The sequence below is a fragment of the Armigeres subalbatus genome, chromosome 1 (genome assembly GCF_024139115.2).
Source record: "Armigeres subalbatus isolate Guangzhou_Male chromosome 1, GZ_Asu_2, whole genome shotgun sequence".
Lineage (NCBI taxonomy): Eukaryota > Metazoa > Arthropoda > Insecta > Diptera > Culicidae > Armigeres > Armigeres subalbatus.
Window position 1 is genome coordinate 101,465,856 of NC_085139.1, and position 26,457 is coordinate 101,492,312.

The 26,457-nt window shown below is 38.5% G+C and overlaps 1 protein-coding gene across 1 annotated transcript in view; it reads right to left on the minus strand.

Moving 5' to 3' along the window:
- LOC134203692 (polypyrimidine tract-binding protein 1) overlaps positions 1 to 26,457 on the minus strand; it is a 723,317-nt gene that overhangs the window by 696,738 nt on the left and 122 nt on the right. The gene's annotated exons all lie outside the window — the stretch shown is intronic.

The window sequence follows — 26,457 nt, forward strand, 5'->3', positions numbered from 1 at the left end:
TCTCGCTTTTATAGATAACATAAACATTGAAAAGAATTCTCCAAATTTTCACGGATTTTTGTTTCATGAAAGTGCATCAAAGTGTTGTAAACAAGCTGTTTCTGCTGCAAACTCAAAAATCAGGAACAGTATAATAACTTTATCGACTAGTCATCGTTGTTTGCTCAAATCTATTAAAAGAAATTAATTAGATATATAGATTTCAAAACAAAGCAAACATTACCATTATAAGCGCTTATAATAAAGATTAAAAAAAAAGAAAAAAAAAATAAAAAAAAATAAAGAAAACAAAAAAAAAAAAGCGCTTATAATATGAGAGAAAAAGCGGGAGCCAGCCACATTTTCATATGGTCTCTTGAAAATAAAAATGTCTCTGTTTTTGCTTCCACATTAGAGTGAAAATCGCAGTGAATCAAATTGTTCGGGGCTGTCAGTTTGAATATGAATCTGAAACATTCATTATTTACACCAGTCAATTTTCAAAAACTTTAAACGCTCAATCCTTTGGTGGTGCAGATTTGAACCACGAATGAATCACAAGATTCAAACATTTTTCAATTGTTTTGGTACACTGCTGGGGAAACAAAGAAGTTTGTTCTGTTTTACCCCAGATTCAAACTAGAATAGTGGTCGAAAACTTGGAAAAAAAACTGAATCACTACTTAATTCACTCTTGCAATCACGTAAACTACCTGTACTGGACTTTCAAAAACAAATTCCTTACCAAATTTGTGCAAATAACTAACGAGTTTTAGGCAATTTTAAAACGGTATTTTTAACAAATTCTTGATAAAGTTCAATGAAAATTCCTAAAAGAATAAAAAAAATCATAACGGAGATTAAGCAAATTCTGACGGAAACGCAAACTTCTGATGAAAATAAGGAAATTTTTTTTATGGAATTTGGACAAATTTGAGACGGAAATAAAAGTTCCTGATTTAATTCAAAACATATGTTTAAAGGAATTGGAATCCTTACGGAATTAAGAAAAAATATGTCATGATTTATTCAAATTTCTGTCAGAATTTATTCAAATTTCTGTCGGAATATGATGAAATTCCTAGAAGATTTTTGTCAAATTCCTAGCGGAAATATTAAAAATTTCTATCGGCATTTTATAGAATTCCTGTAGGAATTTAAAATTTAAATTTATCTAAAATTTTGTAATTTTTTTTATGTCAAAATTTTGTCGATTTTCTGTCGGAATTTTGTGAAATTTCTGTCAGAATTCATTCAAGTTGCTGTATTCCGATAGAAGTTTGACAAAATTCCAAGAGAAATTTTGAAAATTTTCGGGAGAAATTTGAAAAGAATTTTATTATATTCCGACACCAATTTGAATAAATTTCGACAGAAACTTTCAATAGGAATTTGACGAAATTCTCCGACAAACTCCGACAAATAACTGACAAAATGTGGGCAATTGGAATCAAATGCCAAATCTAAACGGAGTTTAAAACAAATTCCTTAGAAAGTTCAAAGAAAAACCCTGACGAAATAAGGAGAAACTTCCTTACTAAATCAAAATCAAATTCCTGACGTAATACAGGAAAATAACTGACGGAATTAAGACCAACTCCTAACAAACACATAACTACTGACGAAATTAGGGCAAATTTCTGATGGATGGAATTTTAAGCAAATGTTTAACGGAATAGGAAACATATACCTAACGGAATTAACATGCTACGGGAAGCACGAACAATAATCAAATCGTCATTATTTTCATCAATGTATGCCTAATTTTTTTCTACAACAAATATTATTTTGAAAAATATCACATTCGCGCGCTTACTCATTTGCAGTTACATCAAACAACTGAGAATCGAAATACGCCGCTCCAAAATTACGAGGTGACAATGCTATAAAAGAGACAGAAGATAGGAAAAATAACACGGCGTGTAGTGCCTCCCCGAGTCACCTCAAGAGCGATTCCTGTCGGCATTTCGGAATTTATTCAAAATCCTGTCTAAATTAAGTCAAATTGTTATTAAAATTTTGTCAAATTGTAGTTGGAATTTAGTCAACAGCTTGGCGAAATTATCGAAATTTAATCAAATTCCTGTCGGAGATTGGTCAAATTCCTGTCGAAATTTATTAAAATTGTTGTCGGAATTTATTCAAATTTCCTGTCGGAATTTATAATTTAGTCCCATTCCTGTCGGGGTTTATTCAAAGTCCTGTCGGAATTTAGTCAAATTTCTGTCGGAGTTTATTCAAAGTCCTGTCGGAATTTAGTCAAATTCCTGTCGGAATTTATTCAAATTCCTGTCGGAATTTTTTCAAATTCCTGCCGGATTCTTGTCAAATTTCTGTCGGAATTTCTTTATTTAAATTCCTGTCGGAATTTGGTCAAATTCCTATCGGAATTTAGTCAAATTCCTGTCGGAATTTATTCAAATTCCTGTCGGAATTTATTCAAATTCCTGTCGGAATTTATTCAAATTCCTGTCGGAATTTATTCAAATTCCTGTCGGAATTTATTCAAATTCCTGTCGGAATTTATTCAAATTCCTGTCGGAATTTATTCAAATTCTAGTCGGAATGTAGGCAAATTCCTGTCGGAGTTTAGTCAAATTCCTAACGGAATTTCTTCAAATTCCTATTGGAATTTGTTCAAATTCCTGCCGGACCCTTGTCAAATTCCTGTCTGAATTTTGTAAAATTCCTGACGAAATTTTGGTTGAACTTTTGTGCAATCCCTGTCAGAAACTTTCTTGTAATTCCTGTAGAAATTTGATCAAATACCTGTTGGACTTTTGTGCACTTTCTGTCGAAATTTTGATAAAATCCGGTAGGGGGCCGTGCACATGTTACGTAAGCACGCATCTGTGTCAAAGGGTCGAAGGTCAAAAGGTCGAAGGACAAAAGGTCGAAAGGACAAAAGGTCAAAGAAACAAAAGGTCGAAGGGATAAATAATCGAAAGGACAAAAGATCGAATGGACGAAAGGTCAAAAGGACAAAATGTCGAAAGGACAAAAGGTTGAAAGCAGTCTTGCAAAATGTCGTGACCATCACCAGATGATCAGATATGAAAACAAAAACCACCACGCTTCTAAACGATGTTCTTTACTGACAATCACTGCAAGCGCATCGTGACATGTAGAAGCTGACACGTGAGTACCTTCGGTAAGCGTGACACCCAGATTGACAACCACAAGCTGAGAGCCATAAAGAGCATCAGGTCGGTCAGCTGTCAAAAGTGCAAACGGTTAGAAAAAAGTACCTAATATTAGGTACTTTTCACTCAAATCGGGAGTTTGGTGTGAGAACCCAAAATTAAGTAGATTTTTCTAGAAATTTGGTAAAATTCACTTGATATTAAGTAAAATATACTTAATTTTAAATAGAAACTAACCAAAAGTTAGGCAAATTTCACTCAACCTTTGTAAATATGAGATTACTTATCGTTGGGTTCCCACACTTTAATGCCCTTGTTGAGTGGTTTTGCTCTTCATTTTTTGACAACAAAGGGAAGAGGGAGGGAGATGCAAGAGAAAAAAAGTACCTAAAATTAGGTACTTTTTTCTAACCGTGCAGGTGAGCACCGTTATTGATTGATTTTGTTGTCGCTTGATTGGACTGACGTCGTTTTTAATTGATAAATTGGATAAATCAATAGTTAAATTAAGGGTTAAATTAAGGTTAAGGCTGAAAGCCCCCACCCACCTTCTCGTAACGTATTTTGTATGGGAGGGTTCTGAAATTGTATGGGCCGTATTTGTGAATGGCTCTAACTAAGTTTTTACGAATTTGATCCAAAAAAAAATTTGATGAAAAAGGCTAAATTTTTTTTATTGATTTTTTCAAATGGATACAATAAAAAAACGACGCATCCTACAAAAAATGTTATATGGGTGACTATCGCAAGAAAAATTTTTTGTTAGAAAAACTTTTTTGCCTTAAATGTGTCAAGCTTGCGATGTATGGACGGTTGGTTGGGAACATAATCACCTAGTTTGAGACACAATTTCATACAAATAAAAGAAGGGTTTAAATTTTTAAAACAGATTTTTTTCAGTGTAGGGCTCAATTTGAATTGTTTCCGATATCTTTATTAGAAACTTTGACTGATTTTGCGATAGTCACCAACACATTTTTTTTTGTAGGATGCGTCGTTTTTTGATTGTATCCATTTGAAAAAATCAATAAAAAAAATTTGGCCATTTTCAAAAGATAGTCTGGATCAAATTTGGAAAAACTATGTATGTACTTTTCATTTTACAGCACCTCTTAAAATATTCCACAAAAAGTCAACATAAACAATAAGAACACTTAAATGATGCATTTTTATCACAGCAAAAATCCATTAGTTCCGCTAAGTGGATTATTCCATTGCTGTCGAGCGTTGATTTCGAACCAAACTCCGCATAGGTCAAGTGATCATCACGATAGTCAAGATGACATGGATATGACAACCACAACATCAGGAAAGTTTTCCTATCATTCATGCTGGTGATCACAGGCAGAAGAAGTGAAGACATGGTGAGTGACCAAGCGCTAGTTGCTAAAATGTCACTTTCATGGTGATCGTTACACCAAGCATGTGAGATCCACATTGAGCATCATAATTGAGTTCTTGACACATGACCTGGATTTTGTTATTGTCACGCTTTGCGTGACTTGTACGGTGACACTTCGCAGCACTGGAACAAAACGTCGAACGATACAAAAAGTCGAAAGGACAAAAGGTCGAAAGGACAAAAGGTCGAAAAGTCAAGGATCAAAAGGTCGAAATGATGAAAGGTGGGATTGATAAAAGGTGGAAGGAAAAGAGGGTAAAAATAATGACAGTACGTTGAAGGAAAAGAAGGCTGGAAAATGTGCAACGAATTTATTATCCTCTTTGGTGCATTTTGACCAGACGACTGAACGTCACTGAGCAAAAAGCTTCCAATCGCAACTTAAGCCCACTCTGGTGGCAGATAGAGAAAGCACTGAGCATTTAAAAAACGCGATCCTCATTTGAGGTTTTCGGTTACTCGGACGTCTGTACACTCCGCATGTTCTATCCTTGCCCTTTCATCGAAGGTTCGAATTCATGAATGAAGAATGTTTGTGAATTTTAACTAGTTTTGGGATCTTATTAATGATTTCACGTGTGTTTGAGCTTCTATCAACCGCCCTCAGAAAGGGTCTCAGTCGGGAAATATACATGCCTCAGTGGTCTCTCCTACCGGAGGGTGGCGCTTAAGCCACTTTGGTCGCAACGCTCAAGTCAATCGTTTCAAATGAATGGGTCAAAAGGTCGAAAAAAAACGAAAGATGGAAGAGGAAAAGGTCGACAGAAAAATTAGTCGAATAGACAGAGATTGGAAGTTTCATTCTATTAATCATTGATTGTTCTTACGAATTATGCTGTATTTATATTTTAAACAGACGCTATTCTTTAGAGTTTACTTAACCTTCTAATTCTAAAATTTATGTTTTCGCTCAAAATCACTATTTTACTTTCTAAAACCGATCTGAACACATTTCCGGCAAAAAATTTAGAATCGTGATTTCGTCAATTTCACCTTTTTAGAATTTTGTTCTTCTAGTTTGAAATTATTTTTTGACCAGATTTTAACAAGTATTGCGCTTTATATTATTTATCGACATCGAAAACCTTTGAAAATCTGAACAATTAAAAATTACAAAATGTATCAAAGTACCCCATCTAAAGGCGGTCTTGTACGTTAAAGGGTTACTCGCAGGCTTCGGAATTTTCACTCATATGAATAAAAACCTGCGATTAATCCATTAAGCGGAGTGTGATTTTTCATGGTCCCCTGTGAGGAAGTATTCTCGCACAACATTTTTATCCGGATAGAATGGCGGGTGATAAATTCGTGAGCACCATCTCGCCGGATAATTTAATTTTGATCCTCAAATCTTTCTTCTCGTCGCCTCTCCAGATAAATTTTACAAGCACATTTACAATAATTTGGGACCGCAATGGGATTCGTACCCAAAACAATTTTAAAATGTTTAGAGCGCCCACTATAACCACGCCTCCACATGAACAGCTTGAAAGCGAAGGGAAAAACTGCTGTATTGAACCTTCTGCTTATCGTGGCGCATCGTCAGATTCAATCAGCTTGGAGAAGCAAAGTAAGCAGCATTTGATTTTCGCGAAACATGGGAAGAAGGATAACAATTTTTCGCACCATCGCTTGTGCCGGAGTTTATCGCACTGTAATTTATCCGGATAAAATGTATGGTGGAGTGATCTGTTGTCGCGTGAGTGAGTGAGAAATTCGAACCCTGGTTACTCGTTGACTTCATTAAATGAGAATGATAAGGGTCCATTCACAAATTACTAAACACAAATTTGGGAAATTCCATTCCCCTTCCTACTTCACAGCGTAATGTAAGGGTTTCTAATAATAAAAGTTAAAACATATTATTTATTTATTAAATAAATTTATTATTATACACATATTAATTTAATACGCGAAACTAAAAAAAAGGATTATGATTAGAATAAAGAAGAATTCAACAATAAAATATATTCAGGTGAAACACAAATAAATATTAATATGCGAAACCCGAAAGTACAGTCTTTGACTGAAAAAAGGAAAAATTTAATAATGATAATCAGATCATACACAAATAAATATAAATGTGCGAAACTCGAAAGAAAATCCTATGATCCAAAGAAGGAAAAATTCTACAATTAAATATTATCAGGTGAAACAGAAATAAACATAAATGTGCAAAAGAATGGTTGATTAATACTCGACGTTTTTCCTCATTTTTTATAATTTCGACCTCTAATCCCATCTAACCTTTCAACGCTTCGATCTTTCGAAGTCTATCTTTTGTTTGTTCGATGTTTCGCCCTTGTGACCTTTTGTCCTTCGACCTTTTGGCTCAGATTTTTAGTTTCAACCTTTTGACCCTTCGACCTTTTGTCTTTTCGACCTTCTGACCTTCGACGTTTTGCCCTTCTCAGATTGTTTTTCGACCTTTTGTCCCTTCGACCATTTATCCCTTAAACCTTTTGACCTTCGACCTTTTGACTCAGATGTTTTGTTTCAACCGTTTGTCTCTTCGAGCTTTTGTCCTGTCGACCTTTTGACCTTCGACTTTTTGTCCTTTCAACCTTTTGTCCTAAAACTATTAGTTGTATTTTTTGTTCTTTCGACGTTTGGGCCTTTCGACCTTTTGACCCTTCGACCTTTTGTCCTTTCGACCTTTTAACCTTCGATCTTTTGACTCAGATATTTTGTTTCGACCTTTGACCTTTTGTCCTTTCGACGTTTTGACTTTCGACCTTTTGTCCTACAACCCGTAAGGATTTATGGGGGAAGGGAAGGGTCGGTCAATATGTTACACTCCATATAAATAAACATTCATTTGTATGAAAAAAATCTTACAAGGGGGGTAGAAAAACCCAGCAAAATTGCTTACGTAATAAGTGTACGACCCCTAGGAAGATATTTGTCAAATTTTACTTAAGGTCCATCTGGAATTTGATTGAATTCCAAATGGCCTATTTTTGACAGGAATTCGACCGCATTTTGATAAAAATTCAACTAAATTCAGTTATGAGTTGTTAAAAATTCCGTAAGGAATTTAATTGAATTCCTACAAGAATGTGATTAAAATCTGGCAGCAATTTGACTGAATTTCGACAGAAATATTACTAAATTCCTATAGGAATTTGATCGCTTTCCGGCAAAAACTTGACAATTCACCGAGATTTAGCAAAATGCCAAGAGGAACTCAACCAAGTTTTGATTGGAATTCGCTTAGCTTAGCTTAGCTTTAGCTTAGCTTAGCCTGACTGTACATATCAATGGTTGCTACTCCGTGATTGATCAGAACTGGTGCAAATTGCACTACGATCCAAGTAAATAGTGGTTGGGATTTACCAACTATTCTCGAAGTGCACGTTTCAGCAGCTCGCAAATATTGATCAATAACGGCGCCGGCCAAGTCCTTACAGTCAGTTGGGAAAGGGAGGGAATGTGAGTGTGTGGTAATTGCTGCTACTAGAGACCGAGAATACCTCTGCATCTCCACATTTACCACGGGAAGGAAGTAGTGTTAGTTGGGTGGGGTAATCAGTAACATAGATCGGGATTCACCATGGAAAGTGATTTGACCTATGAAACTTCTACACAGCAGTATTAGCATTTCCTTATTTGTTCAATTGTTTATTCTTCGCGAAAATAAACAATCAATCGCTCAAAGTGAGCGATTGTTCATTTGAATTTCAAATTAGGCGCCCGCGTTATCATTTCATTAACGTAAGAAAAGTAAAAAAAGAAACGGGATTGAAAATAATTGATAGTAATCGGAAAGCTAATGTTATTCAGCAACCCTTATTTTATCTCTATTTGACGTTAAGTAAGAATGTAAATTTACGTTCATTTTACATGTCGTTTATTTTGCATTACTTTCGCGCGCGCGTGTGTGTCACTTGCCTTGACCAGTATACCGTAAACAGGATCTCACTGGTATTAATCCTGATGTGCCGGTTGGCACTCGTGTTGGGCTTGTGCGCTTTGAGCGGCACACGGTCGCTTCCCAGGCTACATAAAATCGCACATGGTGCAATACAAGATGCTAAATTGGAGACGATATACATACATGTTGTGTGGAAAAGTACCTCTATCGCCTGCACTTCAGCATCCTACACGACACCATATACGTTCATGTGTTGACTGGGTTTGATAGGGCCTGCTTATGGACACATGCAGCTTTTTGTAGAGGTTTAACAGAGCCCACTGTCAAACCCCACCACATCCTAGGCAGGCCCCCTAACTCGCAGTGGCCATGGGGAGGGTCGTCAAGCCCTTGGACATAGTCCCTGCTGCCCCTACAACCAAGTTTTGATTGAATTCGACTAATTTTCGACAGTATATGTCGGAACGTAGTAAAATTCCTGTCAGACGTGTCAAATTCCTACCAGACACTTGTCAAATTCTTGTCAGAATTTTGTTCCTGTCGGACTTTAGCGAAATATGTGTCGTGCTTTCGTCAAATTCCTGTCGAAATTCTTACGATTTTTTGTGAAATTTCTGTCGAATTTTGTGAAATTTTTGTCGAAGTTTTGTGAAATTTCTGTCGGACTTGTCAAATTCCTGTCGAAATTTTGTCAATTGTCAGACGAAACGTAACGTATAAATTCCGTCGGAATTCAGTTGGACCTGAAATTTTGTGATATTCCTGTCGAAATGTTGTTCAATTCGAATTCCTCTCGTAATTTGGTCGAATCCTATCGGAATTCAGTCAAATTCTTGTCGAAATTCTGTGTCGAAATTTAGTGAAATTCCTTTCGGACTTTTGTGGAATCTGTCTCAAAATTTGTTCGGAATTCTTTCGGAATTTGAGGGTTTTATTTATTTATTCTTGTCTTCGTCTCGAATTTATAAATTCCACAGACTGATTATACTGTACTAAGTTCCTAATTCTACTTTAAACACAGACTTTGACACACTAAAATCATAAACATCACTAACATTATTAAAAAGTTTAACGCAATTGTCGAATGAGTTGTTATAACAATAGGCAGTTCTTATAATAAGAAAAAGGTCTCTCATACGGAGTTGACGGGCTGACTACGTTGCTCAGAATAAGGTCAAATATAAAAAGTCTTGCAAGTTTTTTCCGTCTTAAATCTGCAATCTGCGAATAATTTGAGTTGTGTGATAGGGCGACCATACACACACTGCGTATTCGATTATGCTGCGAATAATCGAGCAGTATAAAGCTTAAAGAGCGTGAACGTCAATGGAACCATTAGTGTTGCGACGAATAAATCCCAGTGCCGTGAATGCTTTTTCTGTTGTCGTTCTAACGTGTTCGTTGAATCGAAGTTTGCTGTCCATAATAACACCTAGAGTTGATGCAATGTTCAAACTCGATTTGAAATTGACGGCGCGAAAACGAAATAATCTTACTCTTGCTAATGTTCAGTTCCATTCCATTTTCGATGCACCAACTGAAGCTCGTCAATATCGGCTTAAAAAGCACAGCAGTCAAGAAACGATGAGATCACTTTGTACATTTTGAGATCGTCGGCATAGAGTAAGAGACGTGATTTTAAACGGTAGCACAAATCGTTCACGAAGATAATAAACAACAAAGGTCCCAAAACGCTGCCTTGCGGGACGCCCGATGTAATAGAAATAGTACGAGAACGTACTCCATTTATGCTGACAAACGCCTCTCTTCCACTCAGATAAGACTGCAGCCATCCAGTTAGCCATTCGGGAAAGCCAAGATATCGGAATTTGGCTATTGCGAGATCAAGGGGAACTTTATCGAACGCCTTTGAGAAATCGAAATATATGGCATCCACTTGGCGGCGAGTTTTAATTTCCGTAGAAAGATTATTCACAAAGGTCATTAGATTGGTTCTTATCGAGCGCTTTTTAACAAAACTGTGCTGCACGTCCGATATCAGTGGAATAGAAGCCGTGAACGCTGTGAACCAGATCTTTAAACACCTTGGCCAGGCAACATAGGATTGAAATACCTCTATAGTTCTCCACAGCATGATTATCACCAGCCCTGAAGATCGGCGAGATTGAGGCTAGATTCTACGCTACTGGAAAAGTACTCTCATTTATCGATCCATTGAAGATCGGAAGCGTTAACGGCATCAGCAAATTGGGAGCACATTCATTTCAAAACAGCGGTGGCAGATTGTCCATACCAGATCCTTTTGAAGTGTCGGTCCAGATTAAGCAAAGCCGACAAAACATTTATCTGGTTCACTACTAAGAATGAGAAATGCATGTCTAAAGGGGGCTGTCCTCATACTGTATCACTGTCTCCCAAAAAATGTTTGTCTTATTATAGATGTGAATCATTTCCAAGGATTTCCACTGTTTGACCATCAGCATTATAATTAATTAAGAATCCTAAATTCCCTTCCTTTCTATTGTATAATTGTATTCTCTAACCTCGACCAAAGCGCGAGTCTTTTGGATCCCCAAAACTAACGTTAAGTAAAAGAATCATGAAAAATGTATTCAAAAAAATGATTCCGGCTCCGTAACGCTTTACAGCAAATGAGCCTAGGGAGCGTCCACAAATTACGTAACGCTTTAAGGGGGGAGGGGGGGTTGGCCAAAGTGTGACGATCCATACAAAATTTTCAGACGTTTCATACAAAAAGTGTGACATAGGGAGGAGGGGGGTCGAAAATGCCCAATTTTTGCGTTACGTAATTAATGGATCTTCCCCTACCAAATAAATGATAGTTAAAAAAAACTACGGAAAGCAATTTCCTGGCAATCACTGTATTGCGATTCAAGAGAACGAAGACTGTTCAGATTTTCATTCGATCGGGAACAGAAGTAGCGGTTACGTGATTTTCGGACAACATTCCGGAGAAGTTGTAATTCCGGTGCCGATATTTATTATTCATATGATGCATTCGATGAGATCATGCTGTTTACGTCTTCATCAAACGACCATGCTAATGTGGTAAGTTGTAATCACCAACAACGACGATCTGGTCCGAGTCCAATGCCATATCACAGATTTGATGTACAGCAGAAGAATGCGTAGAGTACAGGGCCGGCTGGGAGTTTGGTCGGAGGTAGAAACCGCATACGTAGAGCGTTGTTCTCTGTAGTTTAACACGCACAGCGATTTGCTCGAGATTTACACAGTTTGCGAGTTCCACTGAATTGCAATTTAAGCCGGATTTATCAGGACACCACCACCACGCTGAAGATCGCTTGAGGCGGCATTTCGGTCACAGCGGAAAACTGAGTAGTTTGCTGCGAACTCTGAGCTAGCGACATCGGAGCGTAACCACGTTTCAGTTAGCACAATCTCTTTCGGAATATGGACAAATTCCTATCAGAAATCAATCAAATTCCAGATCGAACTTAGGCAAAATACTGTCAGAATTTAGTTCATTTCAAGATAAATTTCAGGCATATTCCTGTCGGACTTTTGTCAAATTGTTGCTGGACTTGTCAATTTCTTCGATTTTCTATCGAAATTTGGACAAATCTCTGAAGGGATATGGTCAAGTTACTTTCGAAATTCGGTCTTATTCTTGTCGGAGTTTAATCAAAATTCTGTCAAAGTTTCAAAGTCAAAGTCGAATTCCAATGAGTTTTAGTTGAATTTCCATCAACATTTGGTCGAATTCCTCTAATAATTGGAACAAATTCCCGTCGGAATATAATCAAATTTCTGCGGGATTTTTCAAAAAATTTGTCGCAGTTTAATCAAATTTCTGTCCAAATAACATCATATTACAGTCAAAATTTATAAAAATTCTTCACGGAATTGAGTCGGATTTCTATCGAAATTTTCTAACGTAACATTCTTAAATCTCTGTAAGCATTTAAATTCTTGTTGGAATTTTGTCAATTATTTTGTCGGAATGAATTTAAGGAAATTTTTATCGGGATTTAATTCAATTTATGTCGAAATTTGTTAAAATACCAGTCGAAATCTGAGCCAAATCTTTGACTGGCTTCATGCAAATGTTTAGCGGAGTTTAGAAATATGCTTGATGAAGTAAATTTCTGTCGAAGCATTGGTAAATATTCGTTAGAACTCATGCAAATTCATGTCGGATTTTAGCCAATGTTTTGTATGAATTGTATGAATTTAGACACATTTCTGTTTGAGCTTGGAAGCAGCAATATTTAGAATATTTGTTCTTAAAACAAAATGAAAATCCAATGGAATGTAGACAAATGTCCGTCAAAATTTACAAAACATTTATTATAAATTTGTTTATTTTACGGATCCTCCGGATGTTTTACAGTTAATATTTTACATAAGCTCGTGACAATGTATAAAAATTCTAGACGGTATTCAGAAAAGTTCCTGAGAAAAAAAATAAGACTAATTATTGGCAGAATAAAATTCTATCGATTCCCATGAAAATCAGAAAATGTTGTCACAATTGAGCTGAAGAAATCTGCGCGTTTAAACAGGCGACCAAGTTTTAATCGTAATCCGAACAACTTGATATCATAATATTGTCAATAACATTTCGATTTGCATTGCAGGCTAATTCCGCAAACCGGTCAACTGAAACAATATTTGATATAAATTAAGAGATCATACCCTTTCGGCGCCAATCTCTTCCGAGTTGGAAACTTCGGCAAGAAATCCACTCTTTGTGTACGTTTGAGCAGCACCTCCAATAGCCACCCATCTTCGTTGACGTTGATACTGCTGTTGCTACTCAAACTCCACAATCGCTCCTTCTACCTTCCGAATCAATATTGACCAAAGTTCGGTTTCCGGAGAACCATCAGCCGATCGATGGCCGTTCGTCGAAGAAACAAAAGTTTCCGAACCCATCGTTCACAATGTTTACGCCTGAATGTATGATGACCCCGCCCCCACCCCCAACATTTTCATCCGTATGGGCATTGGAAGGACAGCGCAAATATGCTTAATAGATTTCCTCCTTTCTTTCCATTTCGAAGTACTTTTCCCTATCTACATTATGGGGTCGAACGTTTATTACGTTATGGCTTATGATGGGGAGGGGGGTTTCATACAATTTGTATGAAACCAATCATGCTATGGTGGGAGGGTGTTCGGGTTGAATAACACGAAAATTCTTCCTTACGTAATTAGAGTACCACCCCTAATGTAAGGAGGAAATTGCTTCAGCAGCAGCAGTAGGGGCAAGTGCCTTGTAAAAGCATCGCTCAAATAAATGTTATTTATATTTATTTGCCATTCCAACCCGTTCCGAGCATCTGCCTCTGCGTGTTTGTTTCTAGTTTGGAGCGTCTTCAAGGTGGAAACTTTCGGTGCAGCATTCGGTGTTCCATCTTCGGAGCCATATGTGACATTGTGTCCACCGGCACCTGAGATGACGACGAGATCGACAGCGGTGCAGTGAAGACGGTGGAGGACCGAGAAAATGGACTTTTTGGCCCCAAGCGGGAATCGGATGGGTTGCGGACAGAGAGACATACTCGTACAAAGGGTAGGAAAATCCTCTTTAAACTTGTTACGCTTCGAGTTTGGTAGTCTTTGTCGTGCTGTAGCGATTGCTGCGCTGTAAATATCGGACATTTGTAGCTGGTTTATGTTGAAGGTGGTCGTGCATTATAAAGGGGGTTGAGAAATTCCACTCGGTAGAAACCAAACTCGATGTTATTCCAAATCGAAGTTATCGAAACACAAATTGACTTCAAAGTTGGATCAAAATCTAAGTTTATATTTAATAATCTAATATCTAATAATGAACTAACAGTTGCGATCCGAAGTGCAGTTCGGAATTTAAAAAATATTTCCTAACTGGACTTCCAAGTCAAAATCCGGCAATTAGTTTGAATTTTCACTGGATTATTTTTTATTAGATTTATTTATAATTTATAATGTATCGTAGTGTGCCATTCCAATGCATATGCAATATGCATTTTTTACGAGTCAAAACTTTGCAGTTGCCTTCGTCGAAAAATTAAATTTCGGTAGGTGGCGTTGCCGTTTCCGATTGTAAATTGGAGTACCAGTGAAGACGAAAATAGTTGATCAGGTAAGAAAATAAAAGATGGACATGATTAATATAAGAAATAAAAGATCAGACGACAATATGGTCAATATCATTTGCCATTATTTTGTTCTTATTTAAGTATAAGTGTATTAGTGTTAAGTGATTCTAAATATAATTAAAAGTATGCTATAATTGTACTAATCTATTCTATTAAATATTTTAATTATTTTATAAACAATTGCTTGCACCTTCATTGTGTTTGCTTCTGTTTTCTTGTTGTAATAATCTAATAAAGGCGTCTTAATCTAGGCTTGTATAGGCTAGGGGTCGAGACTAAAAACTGTACCCTATCCTAGGATGTTAAGGACTCATGGAGTGCACATTAACCCTCTTAGCTTAGTCGCTACTACTAAACATTATTATTATTTATTTATTTATTCAGACTAAGGCCGAAGTGGCCTGTGCGGTATATAAGAGTCTTCTCCATTCGGCTCGGTCCATGGCTACACGTCGCCAACCACGCAGTCTACGGAGGGTCCGCAAGTCATCTTCCACCTGATCGATCCACCTTGCCCGCTGCGCACCTCGCCTTCTTGTGCCCGTCGGATCGTTGTCGAGAACCATTTTCACCGGGTTACTGTCCGACATTCTGGCTACGTGCCCGGCCCATCGCAGTCGTCCGATTTTCGCGGTGTGAACGATGGATGGTTCTCCCAACAGCTGATGCAATTCGTGGTTCATTCGCCTCCTCCACGTACCGTCCGCCATCTGCACCCCACCATAGATGGTACGCAGCACTTTCCTTTCGAAAACTCCAAGTGCGCGTTGGTCCTCCACGAGCATCGTCCAGGTCTCGTGTCCGTAGAGGACTACCGGTCTAATTAGCGTTTTGTAGATTGTCAGTTTGGTACGGCGGCGAACTCTATTCGATCGGAGCGTCTTGCGGAGTCCAAAGTACGTACGATTTCCAGCCACTATGCGTCTCCGAATTTCTCTGCTGGTGTCATTTTCGGCAGTCACCAGTGAGCCCAAGTACACAAATTCTTCTACCACCTCGATTTCGTCACCACCGATGCAAACTCGCGGTGGGTGGCTCACATTGTCTTCTCTTGAACCTCTGCCTATCATGTACTTCGTCTTCGACGTGTTGATGACTAGTCCGATCCGCTTAGCTTCCCTCTTCAGTCTGATGTAGGCTTCCTCCATCTTCTCAAAGTTACGTGCCATAATATCTATGTCGTCGGCGAAACCAAATAGCTGGACGGACTTATTGAAAATTGTACCACTCGTGTTAATCCCTGCTCTTCGTATTACCCTTCCAAAGCGATGTTGAATAGCAAACACGAAAGACCATCACCTTGCCGTAACCCTCTGCGGGTTTCGAAGGGACTCGAGAATGCCCTGAAACTCGAACTACGCACATCACCCGATCCATCGTCGCTTTGATCAACCGTGTCAGTTTATCCGGAAAACCGTGTTCGTGCATTAGTTGCCATAGCTGGTCCCGATCGATTGTATCATATGCGGCTTTGAAGTCGATGAATAGATGATGTGTGGGCACGTTGTATTCGCGGCATTAAACTAAACATTAAACAAAACCTAATACTGTGAACTGAGCGGTTCCCGGGTAGAAACCGTGATATTGATAACAAAACATGATATTAACTTGTTTGAAATAAGAGTAAAAATAACAAGCGAAAATAACAAAAAATTGCACTGAAATATCATAAAAATATCAGGTTTTGCTATTAATAAGAACAAACTAATAGCTCAAGATATTGATAAGTTCTTGTTAATGGCATAACCTGATATTTTTATGATATTTCAGTGCAAATTTCTGTTATTTTCGCTTGATATTTTTACTCTTATTTCAAACAAGTTGATATCATGTTTTGTCATCAATATCATGTTTTACTGTTAATGAGCCATTTTCGTCCCGGGTTGATACGAGATGTCACTGTTCTATGGATGAAATGTGGTTAAAAGATATGAATCGAGTTCCACAGAATTTTCCCAACAACATTGCACAGTAGGTTTGGTCGCTTTTATGTTTGAACTACACTGCCTATGATCGCATATCAGTCCCATATGGAAAAACATCAAATGGAGAAAATGAGAAACAAACATCAAGCCTACTTGTCCCATATTGAAAACGACCGCAATGAGTCCCATTATCAAAGAAAAAGATACGCATATGCGGCCATTCTCCATCTGGGACAAACTGGCATGATATTTTTTTCGACTTTTCCCGAACAAACTTCTTTTTCTTTTTCTTCTGAACAAACATTCCATTTGAAAACAAACAAACAAACGTTGCATTTGATAATACTATGATGAATATGACCGTTACAGGTGCTAACTCGAAAACGACGAAAATTCATATGGGACTTATATGTGACCATAGTACTGCCTACTTATGATGTGCTTCAAACATGCACAATGAGTAATGACAAAAAAAAAAGAGTGATAGATTTAGTCGACCCTATCGCTTTACAGGGGTGACATTGCGCATCTCGAATCGAATCACTCGATTCGTAAGTTTTTGCATTCGTTTCGAAAAAAATGCGGCATTATGTATTTCGTTCGACTTCATTCAGTCGCAGTACAAGATTTCGAATGGTGGTGTACTAGCTCAATCGAGTATGTTCTGTCAAACGAAATGTAAACAGAGAGAATAAGAGATAGCTGTCTCCGTGTTTATCATGCCGCCCGCTGGAGAGACAACCTTCAACGCATTGCGAATGTGAGTATACAAAGAGAATAAGAGTAATTTCATCTGCGTGTAGCATGTTGCCTGTTCGAAAGGCATCCTTCATGGCATGAATTGGCAGTTAATTTATGAACAAGCAAATCGTGCTTAATGACTATAAAAGCAATATTATTTATTGAGCTGTTGAAACCGATTAAAACATTATTTAAACAAACATGTCGTATCGATGTTTTATAAATTGAGATATAGTTACGACACAAATTATAAGTTTTATTATTCGGCAACTCGGCCATACGAAAACCATTTTGTTTTTGTTAAATGTCTTGGCTGTGCATGGCTTTGCTAAAGCCAGTGTTGTAAAATGTCATTTGCATTCGTTTGTATAATTTTCCCAGAACTTGTTTCAGAAGGTAGCTATCAATTCATGTTGTATGACGAACTTATAGCGGTTAAATGGGCCTACAACTTTGTCTAACGAGACTTTGCTGTAAATATGTAATCTGGGGCGTGGGAGGCAAAATGTCATTCAAATGACATTATGTCAAATGACACGTGACATTTTGGAGAGTTTTCACTCTCCAGCCTTTGATGTTATACTTAGAGCAATGTACCCTTGGACAAAATATAACCCTACTCAAGCGTTATGAGTACATTCAAAATTATGGAAGAAATTTTGCTTCTAAAGAAAGTTATGAGCAAATTAGTCAAATGACATGCAGATGACATTTTACAAGCCTGGCTAAAGCATTTGTTTAGTTTGATTGCTCTAATTGTAATCAAGTGTCGGTCTTCCACCGTCATTAGCCGTCTGAGTACACGCGACCGCATACGTAGAGCAATCAAACTCATCAAATGCTTTAGCATTTATTATATTTATTCGAGTTTATGCCACAGATCCAATTTTGAGCTAAATAATTTTAAGCTAAAAGAATTCGATAATAAATTACTTTGATATTTTCATGTGTTAGTTAGATGCACTTGGGTCATCTCTTCGCGTTTTTTTATTTAACTCAACTATTTTTACGTAGATTTTGGAATATATACGTTTTTACGCAGATTTACCCCATAGATTTTTCACACGGTTTATCGAAATCGTCAAGCAATACGTGAAAACTGCAAAAAAAAAAACGATTTAAGTTGAAGTCGTTTTTACGAGGATTTCGGGATTATTAGAGTTTGTATATTGTCTGGAAGCTATAAAAGTAGGTATACTAATGATATTCTTTCCTTCAAGATACAATAATGAAACATTTGTACTCTTCCCGTAGAGAAATAATAACAAATATAATGAAAAACTTTCAGCAAGAAATGACTCTCGAACAACATTCGAAAGCTATAAAGGTGACGAGTGATTTTCATTCGACTTGAGTCGTTTACAGTGTCCTATCGAGTACCCATAATGCCAAAACATCTCGTTATTCTTGTACCTCCTCGAGCATCCTCGAACGATGAGTCGTTCTTGAGATCGAATCGAAAGCCGTAATGCCAAACATGTTCGACTCGATAGAATTACGTTCGAATCGAGATGCACAATGCCACCCCAGGACAAGACAAGAACTAATTGTGTAAACCTGTGTTCAGAATAATAACAGCGGGATTTCCTCAGGTAATTCGTTCGAATTTTCGCATAATAATTAAGGGCGATTCAAATATGACGTCCACTACTTTTGGAGATTTCTGGACTCCCCTCTCTGTCACGCGTTTTTGTATACCTTATATATGTAGTGTCACAAAATCGTAGACCCCCTCCCCCTAAAACCTGTGGCATCATTGCTGAACGACCCATTAACAAGAAGTTCAACAGAGAAATCATTTAAAGTTTCACTGAAGATGCATTCAAAATTTGCGAGGATATTCATTCGAATATCCACTGAAAATTTGGTCAAATTTCCACGGTAAATCAATTAAATTATGCGGGAAATTCATTCGAAATGGAAATTCATTTAAATTTCCACGGCAAATTCAGTTGGAATTTCACAGGAAATTTATTCGGAAATCCACGGGAAACTCATTCAAATTTCCACGGCAGTTTTATTTATACTTACAGGATGAATTCCTGTCGAAATTCGGATGGATCTTTGTCGAAATTCGAAAGAATTCTCGTCAGAATTCGAATGAACTCCAGTAGGAATTCGAATGAATTGTCGGAACTCGAATGAATTCCTGTCGCAATTCGAAAAAATTCCTGTCGGAACTCAAATGCATTTCTGTCGGATTTCGAATGAATTCCTGTCGGAATTTGAATGAATTCTGTCGGAATTCGAATGAATTCCTGTCAGTTCGAATGAATTCCTGTCAGACTTCGAATGAATTCCTGTCGGATTTCAAATGCATTCAGGTCGGAATTAGAATGAATTCCTGTAGGATTTCGAATGAATTCCTGTCGGATTTCGAATAAATTGCTGTCGGAATTCCAGTGAATGTCTGTAGGATTTCGAATGAATTTTTCTCGGAACTCAAATGCATTCCTGTCGGAATTCGAATGAATTCCTGTCGTAATTCAAATGAATATTTCTCGGAACTCAAATGCATTCTAGTCGGAATCAGAATGAATTCCTGTCGGAACTCGAATGAATTCTTGTCGCAATTCGAATGAATTCCGGTCGGAATTCGAATGAATTCCCGTCGGAGTTCGAATGATTTCCTGTCGGAATTCGAATGAATGCCTATCGGAATTCGAATGAATTCCTGTCGGAATTCGAATGAATTCCTGTCGGAATTCGAATGAATTCCTGTCGGAATTCGAATGAATTCCTGTCGGAATTCGAATGAATTCCTATCGGAATTCGAATGAATTCCTATCGGAATTCGAATGAATTCCTATCGGAATTCGAATGAATTCCTGTCGACGCCGGTCCGAAGGCGCGAACTTTATGACGCCATTTCAAATTTAAATTGGCGCAATTGCTAAATAACGGGTTAATTGTTGTAGAAGGTTTCTTGTTCAAGAACAAACTCAAACTCGTTCATTTCGCTTCCATAACGGCTCGCATTTAGAAGTTTTGCGAGTTTTAAGGATTTTTATTAAAGAGTTTGAGTAAAGTTTAGTTTGTCGAGATTTGATTCGATTGTCGGTATAGCCGACTCTTGTGAAGTTCTATTTTTAAAGTGTACAGGGTGTTCAATAAGTTCGAATACACTTTCAAAAAAATGTTTAAAAATTGAGATTAAATTATTTCTTTTCCCGATTGCATTTCATTGGAAGTATTGTTCATAAGGAACGTTTGTAACATTTCTTCTGGAATGACCTTTATTTTGTACTTCTTCATGAGCTTCAAACGTTTCTGAAATCCATCGCAAGCGGCACGCACGGTCTGCATGGGCATTTCGTTCCAGGATTTGAGAATTACGTCTTGAACTGGTCAAAGTTACTGACCTTGTTTTCGTACAGCTTTAACATAATAAAGGACCAAACAAGAAAGTTGAGAGGGTTCAAATCCTGGAAGCTGGGAGGTCGCAAAGTTTTGTCCAAAAAGTCGATGAAATTGTCCCCATATAAGGCTTAAATCAAATTTTCCGTGTATAAAGGGCTATCGTCCTATTGGAACATGTAGGGCTGATCTCCGTCTTATCACCGGGCCACTGGGGTATCAATCTTCCCCAAAATCTCAGTTTTGTAGCACACCGCAATGATTTTGACCTTCAAAAAATGCTGTTTACAATGCCCCAATTCATTTTCACCGCGCGTAATAAACAAACAACAAGTGACAGAATGTCAACACCACACACATTCGTTAGCGTATATATACCGCTAACGCTGACACCAATACTTATACAGAATATGTACATTGGGCTTACAAACTCAATGATCAAACATTTGTATTCGAACTTATGTAGAGTTCCAAAAAAGCGCGTGGCGCTTTTTTGGTACGGGCTGGAATTTTCGGAGTCGACGAAAAGGGTTTGTGGCATTATCGCCGATTTATCGTTTGGAGGAGCTTTTTGTGGAGTCCGTGCGCTCGTCAAAGCCCGCCCGCCTGAGTGTGGTGAAGTTTCGTCGAAAAGTGAAGCGAAAAGTGAACCGTCGATCACCATTCAATCGACGGTGGTCCAAAACGTTCCAAACCCTACCGGACCGTTCGGAGAGCTTGGCGCGTGGAATACGTCGCCAATTGCGTACGAGGGTTCATTTCATCACGGGCGGTCATAGCCGTGAAAAGCGAAGCCGTACGGAGGTACGTTGCCCCTTGCCCGGAGGGGAAAATCAACCCGGGAAGCGCGACATCCGTCAACGTAGCTCTATCAAAGAAATCAGAGGCCTTCCGTCCAGCTGCCACCCATTTCGCATGTATTTAGTATTAGAATGTATTTAGTGCGGCCATACTTGCACGGGCTCATCAGCTGCGCACCATCCTGCAGCTAGGCGATTCTTTTGTCGCCGCCATCGTCAAGGATAGCCATCGTTCCGAACCGATTTGCCGCCATCGTGCCGGCGAAACCCAGAAAGTCGACGAAGAAGAAAACCTGCGCAGGTGTGTGACTTATGTGTAGACATGGCCATGATCTAGAGAAACATTTCCATTTCCGTACCAATTCCAAATGTGTTCAACCCGAAGCAAATAAACCCCATGAATTTTTAAGGAAAAATATCGAGTAGTTCCGTTTTAGTTCCTTTTAGTTGAAGCAATCACTGTAAGATCGCCCCGTTTGCTTTCCGTTCCGTCATCTACTTCGGTTCTTCACCTAGCATAATTTCTGCCGGGATTTGTTAGCGGGTTGAAAAAGTTTGAGAAACGTAACTTGGCAGGTGGCCAAGTTGGGGAAAGAACTTGGCCCGAAGCATTATTTTAAGTTTCAGCCAGCGACCGTTCGCGTGACCCCTGAGGAAAGATGTCGAGTTTTAGTCGGGCAAAACAACACGAACGGTGGTCTTCCGGATCCTGGAAGTGGCGCTTAAGCCACCGGTTGTTAATAAACCTCAAAGCTGTCGGAATTCGAATGAACTCTCGACAGAAATAATTTCTGTCGGAATTCGAATGAACTCTCGACAGAAATAATTTCTGTCGGAATTCGAATGAATTCCTGTCGAAATTCCAATGAATTCCTGTCGGAATTCGAATGAATTTCTGTCGGAATTCAAATGAATGTCTGTCGAAATTTGAATAAATTCCTGTTGGATTTCGAATGAAATTTTCTCGGAACTCAAATGCATTCCTGTCGGAATTAGAATGAATCCCTGTCGGAATTTGAATGAATTCTGTCGAAATTCGAATGAATCCCTGTCGGAATTCGAATGAATTCCTGTCGGATTTCGAATGAATTTTTCTCGGAACTCAAATGCATTCAGGTCGGAGATAGAATGAATTCCTGTCGGATTTCGAATAAATTTCTGTCGGAATTCCAATGAATTCCTGTCAGATTTCGAATAAATTTCTGTCGGATTTCGAGTGAATTCCTGTCGGATTTCGAGTGAATTCCTGTCGGATTTCGAGTGAATTCCTGTCGGACTTCGAGTGAATTCCTGTCGGATTTCTAGTGAATTCCTGTCGGAATTCTAGTGAATTCCTGTCGGAATTCGAGTGAATTCCTGTCGGAATTCGAGTGAATTCCTGTCGGAATTCCAGTAAATTCCTGTCGGAATTCGAGTGAATTCCTGTCGGAATTCGAGCGCATTCCTGTCGGAATTCGAGTGAATTACTGTCGAAATTCGAGTGAATTCCTGTCGGAATTCGAATGAATTCCTGTCGAAATTCGAATGAATTCCTATCGGAGTTCGAATGCATTCCTGTCGGAATTCGAATGAATCCCTGTCGGAATTTGAATGAATTCTGTCGAAATTCCAATGAATCCCTGTCGGAATTCGAATGAATTCCCGTAGGATTTCGAATGAATTTTTCTCGGAACTCAAATGCATTCAGGTCGGAATAAGAATGAATTCCTGTCGGATTTCGAATGAATTCCTGTCGGATTTCGAATGAATTCCTGTCAGATTTCGAATAAATTTCTGTCGGAATTCGAATTAATTCCTGTCGGAGTTCGTGTGAATTCCTGTCGGATTTCGAGTGAATTCCTGTGAGGAATTCTAGTGAATTCCTGTCAGAATTCTAGTGAATTCCTGTCGGAATTCTAGTGAATTCCTGTCGGAATTCTAGTGAATTCCTGTCGGAATTCTAGTGAATTCCTGTCGGAATTCAAGTGAATTCCTGTCGGAATTAGAGTGAATCCCTGGCTTAATTCGAGTGAATTCCTATCTGATTCGAGTGAATTTCTGTCGGAATTCAAGTGAATTCCTATCGGAATTCGAGTGAATTTCTGTCGGAATTAGAGTGAATTCCTGTCGGAATTCGAGCGCATTCCTGTCGGAATTCGAGTGAATTACTGTCGAAATTCGAGTGAATTCCTGTTGGATTTCGAATGAATTCCTGTCGAAATTCGAATGAATACCTATCGGAAATCGGATACATTCCTGTCGGAATTCGAATGAATTCCTATCGGGAATCGAATCAAGTCCAATTAATTCTTGTCGGAATTCGAATGAATACCTGTCGGAATTTCAATGAAATTCCTGTCGGAATTCGAATAGAATTTCTGTCGGAATTCGAATGGAACTCCTGTTGGAAATCGAATGAATTCCTGTCGAAATTCGAATGAATTCCTGTCGGTATTCGAAACAATTTCTGTCGGATTTCAAATGAATTCTCGCTGGATGTCGAATGAAATCCTGTCGGAATTCGAAAAAAAGTTATGTAGGTTTCAAATGAATTCCTATCAGAATTCCAAATGATTTGGAGCACGATGTAACACTTTTGATTATCTACATTGTACATAAGGGTGGCCCAAAAAAATCGATGTTCGAGAAGTCATGGTGCTCAACCTGAAATGAAAAATATACCTGTCTGGATAATTTTTGTAGAACAAACCGACTTTCTAAAAAATCGTTTCGAGGTCGCGCTAGATAGATTTTTGAAAAATGAGCTTTTTTAGGTAAAAAATCAAATATTGAGTCCTTTCACATTTTTTTGGGTCACCCATTCGTTTTGATATTATTTTATGGCTCCGATCAAATCTTGTAATTCAGGTAACCAACTTCATCGGAAAGAAAAGCTATGTTGACTGGAAAACATTCCCATTTATTTGGCTTTGAATTGTCTTTAATTTAAAATCAAATATTGGTGCAATCTTGATGAAATTATAACATGTAAAGAACAAGTACCGAATTTGTACACTTTTTGACTATTTAATAAAACTACAATATCTCCGAAAGATAATTTGCAAAAAAAAATACCGCGGTAGAGGTTGGTACTCGGATTCTGATAGCTTTTCCGCAAATGTGACCTTCAAGTGGTCTTGTTGTGTAGGGATTATCACGCCTATCAGAGAGTAGGAGGTTGAGGGTTCGAGTCACTCCAAGACACGTGGATTCTTTTTCGCAAATTTCATTTCAATCTGTCCATTTCGAAACATGTGCTGTCCATATGCACAGCCAAGATATTTAACAAAAAAAGCTTATCATTCAAATACATTTTGACATTGCTCGTGGAGGACCAATTTACCGCAGAGGCCACTTCGCCCTTAGTTTTAATAAATAAATAAATAAATAATCTGGAATCATGATCGATTATGAAATACGGCCTTAAAACTCAAATTTTCCTTCATGGCTTACACAAAAATCAATTCATCAAGTCCATATTTAGGGGCCTGTCCTTTAGCAACTAATTTCCCAACCACAGACGATCCCATGTGACCCATCGCTAAGCCACAAAGTCCCAAAAAGCATTACCCATCAAAACCACCAATTAACTTTGGGAAACGGTCACCGAGTAGCCCTTACCCCCGCCTCGCATCAACAACGATGATGACGGCGGATGGACACAACTTGTGCCCTTCCTATTCCGAGCAGTTGAAGATAAAACTGAGTTTGTTACGGCACCGAAGTCCGAACCGAGTGCTCCGCGCGCGGCAACTGAAATCCGGACCGGAAACGGACACAACCCCGTTGCTGCGTCGTTGCTTCGGTCGGTTTGCTTCCAACGACGTGCAACAGCCATGTAATGCAGGCTAAAGGCTATCACAATAAGACACGGGCATGCAGGGTGATGAGGACCTTCGGGGAGCGACGATGGCCATCCGAGAAGAGCGCGCTCCACCAAGCCAATAAAAGATTCAAATTCCGGTGGTGCTGTTTCCTGGATGGACCTGAAATACCTTCCCGGTTGTCAGCAGTTGTGCAGTAAAGCAGGTAGGCAGGCACCAACTCGGGGCTTTTTGCCAACAAACATACATACGGGTGGGGGGTTGCGTTGTCATCGTCGTTAGATGCGCCTCCAGATGAGGCGACAAGATGCGACGCTGGTGGTGCTGGAGGAGCAAAATCATATCAACAGTCGTAACGAGCATTGTTCGTCCACTCGTTTCGTAACCGACCCCGCTTGGCCGGCCGGGTGAGGACCAAGGAGTTGAGCATTGCGAAATGATTCGAGTTATGTGAACCTACAACGGGGAAGTAGCAGCAACAGGGCTCATAACATATTTAGCGTCTCTCGTAGCATCCCGTCCCTGAAGCAAGGAAGGGCGGAAAAGTTGTATGTGTCTCGCTGTGTTCGTTAGTGGAATGTTTTTATTCCGTTCAAAAATCAAAACTGTACTGAGAGGCTGTACTACTTCATATGCACTATCGGATGCTGTGTTCAAAAGTTATGACAAAAAAGCGTATGGAAAGTTGTTACTGTTTGGAGAATTATGAGAAAGGCAATGTTGCCATTGGGTAGATGAATCTGTTTATTTGCAACAGTGATTTTGTTTCAAAACTCTGTGATAATGATGTCACCGTTCCTTCTCTGATGCATGAGAATGTTGTTGATAAGGAAATTATGATCTGCTTTGAAATAATGTTGGTCATGTTAAAAAAAAGTTTTTTTTTGTCACAATAACATGTATTTTGTATCAAACACGAATGAAACAGAATTTTTCAACGGAATTCTTATTCATTGTTTATCAAACTCTAAAGAATTACCAGATTTGAGCGTATTTTTAGTATTTTTTTTGGAATCAGTATGACGTTAATCGAAAAAATATTTGATAAGCAAAGTAGCGAACACCTTCCTGCTTAGCCACTTAAATAATTTTGGGCGTTGTTACAATGAAAACTTTTTTTTCGGCGGGAAAAAAAGTGATGGAAAATATCGATCTTGGGATACGCCTGAAAAGCTTGAATGGAGGCGTTATGTCCGCCATGCATCAGAAAACTGCTCAAACCATATTCAATATGCGGATTCACTCGGTGTTATGAATGGTAGATATCAAGTTTAAGTATCCTATTAATAACCGGAATTCGTTGGAATAAAATGGAAACAAGTGGTGAAAGAAAAAAATAAACCA